The sequence below is a fragment of the Schistocerca nitens genome, chromosome 7 (assembly GCF_023898315.1).
Source record: "Schistocerca nitens isolate TAMUIC-IGC-003100 chromosome 7, iqSchNite1.1, whole genome shotgun sequence".
NCBI classification, from domain to species: Eukaryota; Metazoa; Arthropoda; class Insecta; order Orthoptera; family Acrididae; genus Schistocerca; species Schistocerca nitens.
Genome location: NC_064620.1, coordinates 434,202,894 through 434,220,052, shown reverse-complemented (window position 1 = coordinate 434,220,052; position 17,159 = coordinate 434,202,894).

Here is a 17,159-nt window from a genome sequence, read left to right as displayed (position 1 = left end):
TGGACGGTGGTTGAAGAGACAGCGCTGGTAGCCCTTGTTTCATGTGGTAGGTGAGTTGCTCAACAGTTGCACATGCGAGAGTTGACCAGAAAGTAATGTAACGCATTTATTTCTTCAATAATTCTTTACTGAACATAATGAGAATTACACAAACGAAATAATGGTGTTTTATCTACACACCCTATTTTTCCACTTAATCTCCATCCCGTTCTATGGCCTTCCTCCAGCGCGAAGCAAGAGAGTTTATACCTTGTTGGTAACAATCCTTGTTCTGGTGGCGGAGCCTGTGCTTCACTGTGTGAACCTTATTTGCTGATTGACAGATGCAGCGCCAGTTGCCGAGTCGTAATGCGTCTGCTCTCGTGAATGACAACATCAGCTCGCTGCAGCATGTCAAGTGTGGCAGCCGTGAATGGTCTCCCCGACCGCTGCAAGTAGTGGACCACCACCTTCTGATGACCTCATTCTACGTGCCCAGTGACTAACTGTACTTTTGCCAACAGCACATGCTCCATAGATTTTGCACAAATGTTTGTGAATATTGTCCACATTTTCTTTCTCTGCAGTGAGAAATTTAATGACGGCACGTTGCTTGTAACGTACATCGGCTACAGATGCCATTGTGAAACTGTCCTACAGCTACGATATCTGTCGGAAGTGACGGAAACTTGGTAAACTCACTCATGGGACTTCAAAGAATACATACGTAACGTTTCGAACTCATAGGATTGTTTCCGTCTGGGGAAAAACGCGGTGCATTACTTTGTGGTCAACCCTCGTATATTCGCCCGTAGCCCTCTCCGAAACCGTCGTTCACCCCAGCCACCTATGGTCCGACGAGCACAGCAGTTTCCTTGGCACCGATTTTGGATACCACTATCTTACCGTCCACAACATACTTTAACCACGGACTCACGCGAGCAGTTTACAAACTTAGCCGTTTTGGAAATGCTCCCACACTTGTCCCAAAAGCCGATGATCAAAATCTTTTGAACCTGAGATAAGTCACTCCGCATCCGCATTGCGACAATGACTGCACTATTCTCCGCGTCCCCCGTACAGGCTTTATATTCCCTCCAGTGCTAGTATTGCTACCTGCAGTCTATAAGTGGTTATTGCACATTGATATCGAACACAGTCGGTGGCCACATTAATGTGACTTGACGGTGTAGCTGAACAAGAGAATATGTTTAGGAAATAATCTACATAATAATAAGCCTGATTGACCGACCTGTTTCATTTATTTTGAGCTGGTTGCAGGACATATGTCGACCAGGTACAATGCAGACATGACATTAAACATGTTCTCTAAAAATGATTCAAATGGCTCTGAGCACTATGGGACTTAACATCTGAGGTCATCAGTCCCCTAGAACTTAGAACTACTTAAACCTAACCAACCTAAGGACATCACACACATCCATGCCCGAGGCAGGATTCGATACTGCGACCGTAGCGGTCGCGCGGTTCCAGACTGAAGCGCCTTTAACCGCTTGGCCACACCGAAACATGTTCTCTCAGGAGTACTATAGGGATCAGTCCTACATTCTGTATTACTTCCCCTGTAAGTCCTTCTCGAAATAACATGTCTATGAAGACGATCTCCAGTCTCACCGTAAGTGCCAGACCAAAACACATCGATGCTGCAATGTCTGCGTCTCCTGTGGTAAGAAACGCGCAAAATGAGAAACAGCGAGTAATTTTAACAACCCATTAGAAATTAATAAGTGCTGAATTCCTCCAACAATTCCCTCATATTTTTCCGAATAGTATTGCAATACGTTATGAAAAATGTGCAGCAGTTGTATGTAACAGTTTCTCAGCTCCATAGGAAACACTGTCTGTACATGCAAGAAGACTTCCGCTTGCCTCTATTCAAATAAAAGATCGCGTAACGTGATTCCTCAGAATGAGAAACGTAAACTTGTGCACTGTTCCTACCATACCCCCACTATCGCACACAGAACGGCACGAGTAGTGTGAACACCAGACGGTTAGAACTAACCATGAATGGACGAATATTTTATATCTGCAGCATCTGTCTATTTGACCATGTCAGTACTTTTTCCGCCAAGGTAGGTTGTTTGCGGCCTGATAAGTTACGTGAATTCCACAGGCTCCATTTATGTGATTGGCTCCTAAGTGTACAAGCATGCCAGTACCTCACAACAGATGTTAAGTACCTGCTATCTCATCACAATCGAAACACAAGGTTTCCCTAGCAGCGCCCATTCATTCAAACTCCTTCTCTGTTGACACCCTTCGTCCCTGGAACAACCTATCCTACACTCCGGGCAAAATTAAATGCCTTTTTGTTTTAAATATAAGCGGAAGCACCTTCATAGCGTTTCCCCAAAATTACCCTATGTGGACAGTTTTCCATCTGTCGAAGTGTTAAGTAAATGGTCGGTAGCATTTACTCTTCTTTCTCTTTTCATTTCTCAATAAGTCGCGTCCCAGATTTTTATTAACTGTCTTGTATCACGTTACTGTGTCTCTCTTTTTTTCCATTTTATCCTCATGTTTATTGCAAGTAGCTCACATAGTTGGAATGCAGTTTCCTGTAACACCTCTTTATTGCAGTTTCTCTCAAGAACTAAGGAAAACTCTGTTTATAAATATTTATCTTAGAGCTATGGTAATTACTAAACGTTTTATAATGAACAAGGTAGTTATAATTAAACTTTCACTACTTGAGAGGGTCGCCACGAAAAAGGAGTGATCATAGGACAATGAAAGTTTGTCGAAATACATTGCTAAAAATAATTTGGGGAACAAGTTCAAATGGGTCTGAGCACTATGGGACTTAACATCTGAGGTCATCGGTCCCCTAGACTTAGAACTACTTAAACCTAACTAACGTAAGGACATCACACACATCCATGCCAGAGGGAGGATTCGAACCTGTGACCGTATCAGCAGCACGGTTCCGAACTGAAGCGCTTAGAACGCTCAGCCACAGCGGCCGGCTTGAGGAACAAGATGTCATACCCAACTGAACAGAAACTGAGGATGGCGTGTGTTACCAAATTAAACCTGTATCCTTAACAAATTAAGTACATGACATAATAATATTATATCCTCGATCGTTTGCATAAAAAGAACTGACATGCGCGTCAGATGTCGAATACAAATTAGAAACAATCATTCACCCCGTAATGCTGAGTAGTTTTCATCTGAATTTGAGAGCGTTTATCACTGCCTGACACCTACGAGTCTTAGTATAAGTCTACAGAGGTCAATATGTGGTATTCGTCCAGTTTCTTCAACGAGAGCTCATGAGAGTGGAATACACGAAGGCGTCAGTTGAGTGTGTCCCACATATGCACGAAAGGGTTTAGGTAGGGACTCATCGCCGGCTGTTACATCACTTCAGTGTACAGATTTCTCAAGACATCCCTTCTGGCGCTCGCCCACATAGGCCCTGGCGTTAGAATGAATTCAATACCACCACTGCATGCAGCACGCACCAAGTGGTCCAACACAATCTGCTCGATGTGCTGCCTCGCGGTAAGGCGACCATGGACAACGATAAGATCCGTATGTCTGTTAACGATGAAGCCTCCCCACGAAATCACAAAACCTTGGAAATATACCGATTTCCAAGACAACGTTTGGCAGGTACCGCTCACATTCTGAGATCTTGCTGCAGTACTCTGACGCTAACCGTACGACATCGCAACGCAGGGATGGCCAGGTAACGATCTTCACCGAGGTTGTAATGCGTCGGTGACTTGTACAACTCGCCTTGTGAGCTGACCTTTCTTCCTGTAGAGTGTCCACAACCTGCGGATGACACGTGGAGAGGCATTGTACCAAACAGACCGCCCTTGTAACTTGCACTGCCTTAAAATGTCGCTCTGCATGTGTTCTGTTGAATAAAACGTCCAGAAATGACAAATGCCTTCTGTGTACCTCACTAGAAAACACTGAGTCACCGGCAGGCACGCCTTTCTGATGGGTCTGACACTGTGATGCTAACAAAGTCAAGAGATGGTGTATGATTTTAACTGTTGCCTGCACTGGAAGCGAAGATCATGTGCCATGCAATAAGACCATAGGTCCGGTCTGTATGAAAACAGAGTTTACATACCGTACGTTGATACACGTGTTCCCCTAATTGTTTTGAAGAGTGTTTTTGTAAGGACAAGCGGAAGAGAAATAAAGAATAAAGCATTGAGAGATACAGATTTAAATTTCGACATGAGAGGGTAACATTCGTTAACTGCGTTCCATGTTTAGGTTCCAGCGTACACAAGTAGCTCAACTGACGACTATCTGCATCACTGATAGCTTGGAACCGCACTAGAAATATCGTATCACAGTTGTTGGCAGCGCTTTTCCAACCTATACCATGGAATGTCCAGATGTCGTGCACGGACCGTGCTCTGATAGAAGACCGCACATTGTGTCCAGCATTATCAGCTGTGGAAACTGTAACATAACCATCAAGCGAAATTGTGGGGTCCTTTTCGATGCCAGTGAAATTGTACGCTGCCATCATTTCCTCTGTTGGTTGCATTGTTGTTGACGGCTACACATACTTTGTCGACAGTTGAAAACCGCACCTGTCGACGAAGTAGAAGCATTGTCACGTCGTCCGCTCAACTGTAAGTGTGGGTGGTGCCGTTATTGACGCCACGACACCTTAAGTCCTTCTGTTTTGTAAAGGTGCAAAGTTTTCTTATGACCTAATTATCATTTTATTTTTAGGCTTATTTTGTTCTTTCTCGTTTATTTTCAGCGTTACTTTGGCTTCAGGCTGTCATTCATTCATGTGACCGATTTAAAGTTTCTGGACTAACAACAACAATCTCATGAGTTCAGAAGAAATCTCTCTAGAAATCACGAGTACTCTTTCTTGATCCAACGAGGAAACGATATGCACTGAGTCCCCATGCAGCAAGATGAAGACCGACCAGTGTCGTACCTGCAAAAGTCGTCCAGTTTGCCAGACCTGTCGTTCAGTTATATGTGAAGAGTGGAAAGGAGCACTGGAGCGAATTTTGTGAAAAATTGTGTATCAATTTATATGTGAAGTTCATCATATGCTAATAATTTTCCTCGCTCTATATGGTCATCCTACAATGATCTATCACTGCTTCATGTTATTTCTAGTTCTAAATTTTATGTTTCATTTCACTTTATTGTCTTGCAGAGTTACATAAACATGTTTCCCTTTTCTGATTTATGTGGAGTTTTTTGTGTCAAACTGATGTTTTATTTTTGAATGTATACACATATAACATTTACGAATCAATATTTGTGATGAAAGTAAAATTAATTACTTTGCATGAGTAAAACAAAGCGGTAACCTTTTGGATCCCGCAACACCAGTTACGATACAAAGAAGTCACAACTCCATTTGAGGGTTAATTTGTGTCACAATTGGCCGTCTTCCTCTCCTAGGAGGAATACTGAAATCGTCAGTCGATTCGAACTTCGGAGTCGTTTCATTCAACTTCTGAGCGTGAAGAGGACCTCTCTCTATTCCTTTAATGCAGGAACGTGCAAACTCTGGTGATCCGCAGGCTTGAATCAGGTACTTAATTAAGCTCACGCGCCACCTCATCACGTCACACGACAGCAGCGTTTCTACACACAGTCGACACTATAACGTCCGTTAATCTTAATTGTGTAACGCTCCGATAAGTGTGGCACACCTTTCCCGACACGGCACGCCAACGGAATGTTCCTAATACTAGGCATTTTGAGAGTTAATTTATTGTTTGTTTACCGGAAAGCAGTAAAATTAATGCCACTGAAGAGAAAGGCACCTATGAAGCGCATTCCAAAACTGATGCCGGTCGGTGTGGCCGATCGGTTCTAGGCGCTTCAGTCTGGAACCGCGCGACCGCTACGGTCGCAGGTTCGAATCCTGCCTCGGGCATGGATGTGTGTGATGTCCTTAGGTTAGTTAGGTTTAAGTAGTTCTAAGTTCTAGGGGACTGATGACCTCAGAAGTTAAGTCCCTTAGTGCTCCGAGCAACTTTCCAAAACTGATCACCCTTTGTTTTAAAAAAAAAATGTGGAAAGGGTTATGGGACCAAACTGCGGAGGTCATCGGTCCCTAAGCTTACTCACTACTTAATCTAACTTAAACTAACTTATGGTAAGGACAATACACACACACACACACACACATCCCCGAGGGAGGACTCGAACCTCCGACGGGGAGGGGGGGGGGAGGGCAGGGTACCGGCGTGGACCGTGACAAGACGCCTAAGACCACGCGGGTACCCCACGCGGCGATCAACATTTAACTGATGATAGGCCTGAATGAAGTTCCACGCATACAGAACTGTCCACTGACTCTTTAGGAAACTTCTAAACTGTTGGTTCGATTCAGTAGCGGTTAGCCAGTCAATGAGTGCAGATTGCGTTGACTGAGACAATCGTAGGCAGAAGGACCTTCAAGTGCTGAAATCCATCGTGAAATGTCTAGTGTAGGGACATGAAATAATGAGTGCCAAACAACTTCGAAAATGGTGTTGAGAATTGCAGAATGGCAGCAAAAATGTTCACGGTGAACGCCGGTGCGGCACGCCCAGTATACGGACCGACGACATCGTTGATCAGGTAAAAAAAAACTTCGAAGTGATTGGCGACTGGCAGTTAATGATGTGGCTAACGAATTCGAAAATGCTGGTCGAACCTCAATTTACACGACTGTCACTGGACATTTTGGATATCACAAACTGTGTGCGAGGTGGGTTCCAAGAATGCTCACTCATCAGCACAACGAACAAAGAATGCATAGTGCAAGACGGAGATCATTTTTCCCCACGTTGTTATGGGCGACGAGACATGGACATCGTATACCAAAGCAGAATCGAAGCAACTTTCAATGCAGTGACGCCTTTCAAGTTCACCCAAACCGAGAAGAGTTCACGCAATCTCAGTTTTCGAGTATAAAAATGATTGCTACCGTTTTTGGGGACGAAAAGGGCACCCTTCTGATTTATGTCATGGACCGTGGGTCAGCAGTTACAGCTGAGTGATACTGTAAAACGCTAACCTATTTGAGACATTCTGTTCAAAATTGAGGCCGCAACAAACTGTCTTGTGGCATAGTCCTCTTTCTAGACAACGCACGCCCCCACATCCTGCCAAAACAAAGATGATTCAACATATCCGTTGGGAACATTCTGAGAACCGCGCGAACTGTCCCGACCTAGCACTAATCGAATATTTCCTCTAGTTCCATTTGTAAAAGTGGCTGAGTGGACAATGGCTTCAAAACGACGATGAACTCAAGACTGTCGCTTCCAACTAGTTCAAATCTCAGGCGGCAGACTTCTATGCCCAGGAGTGCAGTGTAGAATTATAGAAAGTGTGAAAAGCTATTATGTGTAAAAGTAAAATAGATAGGAATCAAAATTCTACTGTCAATAAGAACCTTTCCTCATGAGCTTACTTTTTTATGACCGAACCGAACTTAGTTTCGGAATACATCTAGAAGGCTGTGCAAAAGAATTTTGGCACATGATAGCGTTGTTCAAATCGGTACATTTAAAGAATAGTCAAAAATTTTCGTGTTCTTGTCTCCTATCGAAGTTCGCTATCTATCAATATGCAGGACAGACGTAGGTAGTAAGGAGACATAATGTGTTTGTATTGTCAGCCCTTTCATGGTAGAGTACTGTTTCCACCACTCTCTGTACGCACACGAGCATATGGACCACAATTTCTCGCTCTGACTGGAAAGCCTTCACTTTTTGTTGTACAAATCCAGCAGCGGCAGAATGGCATTACGCATGCGCGAAAGAAGCAAATTTTAACGAGTCTGCGCCATGAGCTGCAAACCTGAGACGAGCCGGGCATCGACGGCCGAAAATGCGACAATGCATCCCATGTGGAATAAAACGCGAGCGCCTCCCTCTCTCCCTCTCGCGAATTTCTTTCGCACGCCGGACTGAAACCAATCGCAGGCTGGATCCGAACAGCGGGCAGACGGTTGCCAACCCTGCTTTAATGCGCCGATAATCGCGAAGAGCTGCAGAACTATTGCTACTGTTTTGGAAAAAACACCAGCTTAACAATAAAAGCCTGCGCACCTCGTCCAAAGCGATGTTGACTGCCGGCAATTCTAATGTAGCTGATGCTTATGTTTCAACCCTTCGTCGGCGTTAACAGTACCGGTGCTTAACGGCAAGAGAATGCACTAACACAATTAACCACGCAAATGCTACAGCGCACATTCTGAACATCTTACCTATAAGGTTTGGTACCCACGTGGTATATACACTCCTGGAAATTGAAATAAGAACACCGTGAATTCATTGTCCCAGGAAGGGGAAACTTTATTGACACATTCCTGGGGTCAGATACATCACATGATCACACTGACAGAACCACAGGCACATAAACACAGGCAACAGAGCATGCACAATGTCGGCACTAGCACAGTGTATATCCACCTTTCGCAGCAATGCAGGCTGCTATTCTCCCATGGAGACGTTCGTAGAGATGCTGGATGTAGTCCTGTGGAACGGCTTGCCATGCCATTTCCACCTGGCGCCTCAGTTGGACCAGCGTTCGTGCCGGACGTGCAGACCGCGTGAGACGACGCTTCATCCAGTCCCAAACATGCTCAATGGGGGACAGATCCGGAGATCTTGCTGGCCAGGGTAGTTGACTTACACCTTCTAGAGCACGTTGGGTGGCACGGGATACATGCGGACGTGCATTGTCCTGTTGGAACAGTTCCCTTGCCGGTCTAGGAATGGTAGAACGATGGGTTCGATGACGGTTTGGATGTACCGTGCACTATTCAGTGTCCCCTCGACGATCACCAGTGGTGTACGGCCAGTGTAGGAGATCGCTCCCCACACCATGATGCCGGGTGTTGGCCCTGTGTGCCTCGGTCGTATGCAGTCCTGATTGTGGCGCTCACCTGCACGGCGCCAAACACGCATACGACCATCATTGGCACCAAGGCAGAAGCGACTCTCATCGCTGAAGACGACACGTCTCCATTCGTCCCTCCATTCACGCCTGTCGCGACACCACTGGAGGCGGGCTGCACGATGTTGGTGCGTGAGCGGAAGACGGCCTAACGGTGTGCGGGACCGTAGCCCAGCTTCATGGGGACGGTTGCAAATGGTCCTCGCCGATACCCCAGGAGCAACAGTGTCCCTAATTTGCTGGGAAGTGGCGGTGCGGTCCCCTACGGCACTGCGCAGGATCCTACGGTCTTGGCGTGCATCCGTGCGTCGCTGCGGTCCGGCCCCAGGTCGACGGGCACGTGCACCTTCCGCCGACCACTGGCGACAACATCGATGTACTGTGGAGACCTCACGCCCCACGTGTTGAGCAATTCGGCGGTACGTCCACCCGGCCTCCCGCATGCTCACTATACGCCCTCGCTCAAAGTCCGTCAACTGCACATACGGTTCACGTCCACGCTGTCGCGGCATGCTACCAGTGTTAAAGACTGCGATGGAGCTCCGTATGCCACGGCAAACTGGCTGACACTGACGGCGGCGGTGCACAAATGCTGCGCAGCTAGCGCCATTCGACGGCCAACACCGCGGTTCCTGGTGTGTCCGCTGTGCCGTGCGTGTGATCATTGCTTGTACAGCCCTCTCGCAGTGTCCGGAGCAAGTATGGTGGGTCTGACACACCGGTGCCAATGTGTTCTTTTTTCCATTTCCAGGAGTGTAGTTTTCCGCCTACAATGGCTCAAGTAGCGAATGTTTTCTTATAACCACCCTGTATATTTGATGTAACGTGTAACATACTTATCGTAATGAATGTAATGCAAAATATGAAGCGTGTGAGAAAAATGATGAGAGCTACAACAGCGCGAGCTATGTGGTAACGCTGTGTTGTTTTACTTGTGTAGACCGGTGTGTTCATTTAATGGACTCCAGATGCTCAGTTCGAGTTTGAGCTCCGTTCAGCCATTCCGTGATTTTTGACCGCGCTGAAGATGAATGTGACTCAGGCAGACTTCGAGCTTCAGAAACTGACGAAAAAGTCGTACGTGTGCGTGCATAAAGAATTTGTTGTTCCAGAACAAACCGTCTACCAAGTGTTTTGCAAAGACGTCCGTCCAAGACGCAGGGTAAGGGTGAACTGCATGCGACCGGTATTTGCAGACAAGTGGTTGCTGCATCATGAAAACGCCTGTGCCACATGGCCGCTTCCATCACGGAATTTTTGACCTCGAAAGGGATTCTTGTTGTTTCACTGCCCCTGTTCACCTGAACTGAATCCTTGTGACCTTCTTCTTTCGCAAGAATTGAATAATATCTTGAAAGGCTGTCAATTTGTGACTCAAGAAAACATTCAAAAGGATGTGACCGACATGTTAAAGGCTCTACCAGTTGAAGCTTTTCAGCGTCGCTAAAAAAGTTGTAGCTACCAAAAGGAACTACTTTGAAGGGGAAAATACACTCCTGGAAATTGAAATAAGAACACCGTGAATTCATTGTCCCAGGGAGGGGAAACTTTATTGACACATTCCTGGGGTCAGATACATTACATGATCACACTGACAGAACCACAGGCACATAAACACAGGCAACAGAGCATGCACAATGTCGGCACTAGTACAGTGTATATCCACCTTTCGCAGCAATGCAGGCTGCTATTCTCCCATGGAGACGATCGTAGAGATGCTGGATGTAGTCCTGTGGAACGGCTTGCCATGCCATTTCCACCTGGCGCCTCAGTTGGACCAGCGTTCGTGCTGGACGTGCAGACCGCGTGAGACGACGCTTCATCCAGTCCCAAACATGCTCAATGGGGGACAGATCCGGAGATCTTGCTGGCCAGGGTAGTTGACTTTCACCTTCTAGAGCACGTTGGGTGGCACGGGATACATGCGGACGTGCATTGTCCTGTTGGAACAGCAAGTTCCCTTGCCGGTCTAGGAATGGTAGAACGATGGGTTCGATGACGGTTTGGATGTACCGTGCACTATTCAGTGTCCCCTCGACGATCACCAGTGGTGTACGGCCAGTGTAGGAGATCGCTCCCCACACCATGATGCCGGGTGTTGGCCCTGTGTGCCTCGGTCGTATGCAGTCCTGATTGTGGCGCTCACCTGCACGGCGCCAAACACGCATACGACCATCATTGGCACCAAGGCAGAAGCGACTCTCATCGCTGAAGACGACACGTCTCCATTCGTCCCTCCATTCACGCCTGTCGCGACACCACTGGAGGCGGGCTGCACGATGTTGGGGCGTGAGCGGAAGACGGCATAACGGTGTGCGGGACCGTAGCACAGCTTCATGGAGACGGTTGCGAATGGTCCTCGCCGATACCCCGGGAGCAACAGTGTCCCTAATTTGCTGGGAAGTGGCGGTGCGGTCCCCTACGGCACTGCGTAGGATCCTACGGTCTTGGCGTGCATCCGTGCGTCGCTGCGGTCCGGTCCCAGGTCGACGGGCACGTGCACCTTCCGCCGACCACTGGCGACAACATCGATGTACTGTGGAGACCTCACGCCCCACGTGTTGAGCAATTCGGCGGTACGTCCACCCGGCCTCCCGCATGCTCACTATACGCCCTCGCTCAAAGTCCGTCAACTGCACATACGGTTCACGTCCACGCTGTCGCGGCATGCTACCAGTGTTAAAGACTGCGATGGAGCTCCGTATGCCACGGCAAACTGGCTGACACTGACGGCGGCGGTGCACAAATTCTGCGCAGCTAGCGCCATTCGACGGCCAACACCGCGGTTCCTGGTGTGTCCGCTGTGCTGTGCGTGTGATCATTGCTTGTACAGCCCTCTCGCAGTGTCCGGAGCAAGTATGGTGGGTCTGACACACCGGTGTCAATGTGTTCTTTTTTCCATTTCCAGGAGTGTATTTTTGTCTGAAAACACTAAAACTTTGGTAAATAAAAAATCAGTGTCATTACTTTTCTCGCACACCTCCTATTTAGAACGCTTAGTTAGATGTAAGAGAGAACCTGGTGCCTCTAACCTTGCAAGCTGATATAAATGAATAGAGAAATACGTTATGTAATCAGGCCTGATTACACATTGTGAAATGTTTGATACCAATATATATGAATCTCTTCAGATAAATGTAATTTTCTAATTTTAGCAAGCTTTATAAAGTTTGTGAGTTGCTATTTTACTCAGCACATTTTTAATATTTCGATAAATTAAATTAACTAAGATTTTAGCATATCAGTTTGTGAAATTATTTGCATAAATATTTAAGCAAAGTATTATAATATTTAAACAGCGATTTACGCAAAAAAATTCTAAAACATTTCCATTGATATTTCTGATGAAGACTAAATTCTTTGATTTACATGTATGACAGTCTATGAGTTTCAACTTGCTCCTACTTGGCGAGAGGAATTCTTGTGTGATGATGTACTGCAAAGATAGTTGTACAGAGTAGTCACGTTTAGTTGTTGAAACAAAAGCCTTGAGCAACATATTTGGAGACATATTTTGAGCCAGTCACCTACGAAAGTATGGATATAGAAGACAGAATGTAGGAAATGCTTTACTCAGTAATTAGCAAACTACTAATACAACAAACATTGTAATGGTATATTTATTTGTACACCGAAATCCGAAGACGGAACTCATAACTTGAATAGAAGACCACAAGGTCAGCTTCAAGGCAATGAACTAAAGAGGAGACCACAGTAAGAGCCATCACTCGATTTCCAAGGAATTTCGCTCAGTCGAAGAGGAGTCAAAGTAAGCGAACATGTTCAAATTCAAAAGGTTCAAATGGCTCTAAGCACTATGGGACTTAACATTTGAGGTGATTAGTCCCCTAGACCTACAACACGTAAACCTATGTAGCCTAAGGACATCACACATATCCAAGCCTGAGGCAGGATTCGAACCTGCGACATAGCAGCAGCGCGGTTCCAGACTGAAGCACCTAGAACCACTCGTCCACAGCGGCCGGCAAGCGAACATGCTTCTCGGCTTATCCGTAGATACTCGACCGTTCCCGGAGAAACGACGATCAAATTTTTCTAGGTACTTTCAAGATACTTTATATGTTTTTTATCGCGTGATGTCTTCTGAGGACAAGGTGCCTCAGTGGTTAGCGTCACGGATTTTTAATTTTGCAGCTCCTATTTGAAACCCGATTTTTGTTTCTATTTAGTCTAGTTTACTTTATTTATGTTGCTTTTATTCATTTATTAATGTCTGCTGAAGGTTGCTACAGAAATGATTTTTTTTTTCAAATTAGGGGATACAATAAGTGTAACATATTTATTATATAATATATGTGTGTACGGTATCTTGAAAGGTTACAATCTTTTAAAATTTTCATATTGTGATATTTTACTCTCATATCAATTCTTATATTTCATTCACATGTTTATTCTTCAAGAAGAATTAGGACATACCTTGGATGATGCAGATGGTAGAAAAATTCGAAACACAGATATTCCCAACACCACAAACATCGCGAGAAGGCAAGATTACCACAGTGACGTTTATTTGTATGAACCCCACTCGGGGAAGAAAAGTTTTTAAGACTGGTCAAGATTTCACGCGTTTTCAGTAATTACACGAAAAATCACGCATAAGGGATCACTTCTCCGAAAACTGACAATGAATCAAGATACAGTACAGGAATTTCACAAAAAACAATTTCAAATAATTTTATTTTTTAAAATTCATTTATCTGACGTGTAGTTAGTAGATGGATAGCAAAAACTTTATTTCACTGTATACTGGAAGAAATTCTTGTAGTAATCTTCTACAGACATGGGTATATAAATGAAAAACAAAAATAAAAGTAGTAATCGCGTTTCGAACACGGGAAACAAAGTTAAGAACCCACGACACTAACCACGAGGCCACTACTTTGTCTCAGAATATAGTGCGGCAGAAGGCATATTAAGGATTTGAAAAATACAGGTAAGCCATGACTCCTTTTCCACTTAGCGAATGTTTTGAGTAATCGGGTTAGGGTACTTGCTGACTTCTCCCCGTAACGTTTTAGTAATATGGACATGTCATTCAGTGGCACTTCTTTCCCGAAATTACGTTTATTGTAAAAGTCAATGTACAGACGTTATTGAAGTGGCGTGTTATATGCTGTACATCTTTCTAACAGAAGTTGTTAGTTAAAAATTGGTCCATTCACCTATTACAGGCAACCAACATCCTCAGGTGATTGTGGAGGCAACGTCAAATGAGTAAATCAAACCGGCTGAAATGAATAAATCACAAAGGCAGAAAGGTGTCAGTTCTCTCACAGTGCTGGACAAGTGTCTTACAAAATACGCCAAGCGGCTCCGTAATAGCACCCGTCATAAAAGGCTCAAATTCCAGTGACGCAAATAGGCTGACAAACGAGGCAGCAGTGTCGGGGCGGCTGCGGTGGCGGCCGCAGCTCGGAGCCGCCGGTACGTCAGGCGGCGCTAATGGAGCGATCGATCACTGCTGCAGAGCGACGGCGTCGCGCCTGCCTCTCAGAGCCGGCCGAGCCGTTCAGCGGCGTCGCGAACGCGCCTTCCCCTTCTAATCGCCGCCGGCAGTCTTCCACTCCACGTGACGGCGGGATCTAGTGGCTCATTTTCCTCGCCACTGCCCTCTGCACGGATTTACGTCAGGGCAGGCTGTAATTGCTTTCAACTCGTCGCGCTTATAGTATATCCGAGATCGATTGCGATCAGTAGATCTGTTCCACATCGATTGCGATCAGTAGATCTGTTCCACATCGATTGCTTCAGATAAAAACAGTTTTGTTCGTCATAGCCTAAATTCTGTATAACAGAAGTTGGTTCTGAGATAACGTAGCAGACACTTTGGGCCTCTGCGTAACATTGTTTGAAATTATCCATCCCTTTCTACTGGCTGGCTTAAATTGAGCCGGCGGCGTTCCGAGTGCTGCATTGTGGGCTGTGTTCATCGCAGGATGCTGAAACATGAAACTTGTGTTCATTAATCGGTGGAGTGTGCTGAAAAAATAATACACTGACGGAAAAAAAATCGCAACACAAAAAAGTGATTGATGTAGAGGAATGAAATTAGGGAATGCATTTGTCTAGGTAACACACACTACTGGCCATTAAAATTGCTACACGAAGAAGAAATGCAGATGATAAACGGGTATTCATTGGACAAATGTATTATACTAGAGCTGACATGTGATTACATTCTCACGCAATTTTGGTACATAGATCCTGAGAAATCAGTACCCAGAACAACCACATCTTGAGCTTGGATGGCGTGTACAGGTACAGCTGCCCATACAGGTTGAACACTATACCACAGTTCATCAAGAATAGTGACTGGCGTATTGTGACGAGCCAGTTGCTCGGCCACCATTGACCAGACGTTTTCAGTTGGTGAGAGTTCTGGAGAATGTGCTGACCAGGGCAGCAGTCGAACATTTTCTGTATCCAGAAAGGCCCGTACAGGACCTGCAACATGCGGTCGTGCATTATCATGATGAAATGTAGGGTAGGGATCCAATGAAGGGTAGAGCCAGGGGGAGTAACACATCTGAAATGGAACGTCCACTGTTCAAAGTGCCGTCAATGCGAACAAGAGGTGATCGAGACTTGTAACCAATGGCACCCCATACCATCACGCCGGGTGATACGCCAGTATGGCGATGACGTATACACGCTTCCAATGTGCGTTCACCGCGATGTCGCCAAACAGGGATGTGATCATCATGATGCTGTAAACAGAACCTGGATTCATCCGAAAAAATGACGTTTTGCCATTCGTGCACCCAGGTTCGTCGTTGAGCACATCATCTCAGGCGCAACTGCCTGTGTTGCAGCGTCAAGGGTAACCGCAACCATGGTCTCTGAGTTGATAGTCCATGCCGCTGCAAACGTCGTCGAACTGTTCGTGCCGATGGTTGTTGTTGTTGACTCAGGAATCGAGACGTGGCTGCACGATCCGTTACAGCCAAGCGGATAAGATGCCTCCTTACACGAGGCATCACGACAACGTTTCACCAGGCAACGCCGGTCAACTGCTGTTTGTGTATGAGAAATCGGTTGGAAACTTTCCTCTCGTCAGCACGTTGAAGGTGTCGCCACCGGCGCCAACCTTGTGTGAATGCTCTGAAAAGCTAATCATTTGCATATCACAGCATCTTCTTCCTGTCAGTTAAATTTCGCGTCTGTAGCACGTGATCTTCGTGGTGTAGCAATTTTAATGGCCAGTAGTGTAATATGTAAGTGATTAACACTACAATATCACAGCTCAATGTAAGCGTGAGAGAAGCCATTGCAAATGCTGGCATATTAATAACCTGTGTAACCGCCAAAATGTTGAAGGCAAGAATGCAAGCATGCAGACGTGCATGAATTGTTTTGTACAGGTGTCGGATGTCAGTTAGGGCGAGGAAGTTCCTTGCCTCTTGCACTTCGTCAGTCAATATAGGGCGGTTAATACTGTTTGCGAATGACGCTGGAGTTGTCGTCCGATAACGTCGCATGTATGCTCGATTGGAGACACATATGGTGACAGAGTAGATCAAGTCAAGATTTCGACAATCTGTGGAGCATGTAGGTTGCAACAACTGTATGTGGCCAAGTGTTATCCTATTGAAAAACACCCCATTGAATCCTGTTCATGAATTAATTAACAGGTCGCATCACCAGACAGACGTACAAATTTGCAGCCAGAGTGCGTGCGATAATAAGAGAGCACTCCTGCTGCCATACCGCAGACCAAAACTTCTGGGGTAGGTCCGGTGTGTCTAGAACATAGACACTTTGGTTGCAGATCCTAGAGTGGCCTCCTTCTAACCAACACTGAACCATCACTGGCACCAAGGTAGAATCACCTTGTAACGCTGGAAATGCATATCCTCCTATTTGCATCTATTGTACTATAAAGTTTTTCCTTATTTTGTTACCTGAAGATATGACATTTCTATGTCTTTATATATTGTAATTGTTTTACTATTTATGTCGATGTATAATTGGTTTGTTTTGTAAATATTATTTGTATTTTACGCTGAGTCTGGCCTAGGGAAATCTATGCTATCGAACGATTACATCGATAGGTCGTGTGGAGAACAATAGTGTTTAGGATGGAGCGCGGCAGAGGAGTCTGGCTGGAGTAGGGCGGTGGAGCAGGTGTGTTGTGTGACGCTCCCGCGAGTTGCCGCGCTTTCGGGGTTTGGCAGCATGCAATTGCGCTCGACTTGCTATGATAGTTTCTGACACGGCGTCGCGGACGGGAA